An 840-nucleotide genomic window follows, 5' to 3' on the forward strand; every position below is an offset into this window, starting at 1 on the left:
CCCTATGCTTGGAGGGGTGTTCCAAGGGCTTTAATGCTTGACTTGGATGCCTAAAAGAGAACATTATTGTTTAGCTGGAGAGTAGGAGGTTGTCCCCATTTTCCTTGTTCTTTTCTCTTAGGTTTTGCAGACCAGTGAAGAGGGAACCCTCTTAACTCTGTATTCCTTTGGCAGATCCAAAGGGTGGTAAGTTGCTAGATCCTATATCCGTTCGTGGACTTAATCGATGATGGGTCCTTTCCCTTTGGCCACATGCATTTTCCCCCGCATTAGGTGGCATTAGAGCTTAGGTTCTGATGGCCTGCCATCATCGCCGTATATCTAATGTTGTTGCAACACCAGCTCATGAAAGAAGCATTTGTGATGTTGAAGTGGCAAATCTAAGAAGCAAGTGCAGCAGCTTCAAGAACAACTATTCTTCTTCTAGTTTTGGAGAAGATAGTGGACCTAGCAATCGCCACCAATCACATACAATCTATAGGTAGATATTCCCGAATTTGAAGGAAGAATGCAGCTTGACAAGTTCGTCGATTGGCTTCATACTATTGAGAGAGTATTTGATTTTAAAGATGTGTCCGATGATCGAAGTTAAAGCTCACTACTTTAAAATTATTAAAGTATGCTAGATTATGGTGGGAAAGCTTAAAGAGACAAAAAGTTCAAGAAGGAAGACATCCTATTCGTTCTTTGGAGAAGATGAAGAGGGAACTAAAGAGAAGATGTTTGCCCAAAAGTTATTGACAAAATTCCTATCTTAAGTTTCATAATTTGTAACAGAATGATCTATCTGTTGAAGAATGCACAGCTGACTTTGATTATTTGTTTACCAAATGTGGTGCG

The sequence above is a fragment of the Dioscorea cayenensis genome, chromosome 1, assembly GCF_009730915.1.
Source record: "Dioscorea cayenensis subsp. rotundata cultivar TDr96_F1 chromosome 1, TDr96_F1_v2_PseudoChromosome.rev07_lg8_w22 25.fasta, whole genome shotgun sequence".
Taxonomy (NCBI): domain Eukaryota; kingdom Viridiplantae; phylum Streptophyta; class Magnoliopsida; order Dioscoreales; family Dioscoreaceae; genus Dioscorea; species Dioscorea cayenensis.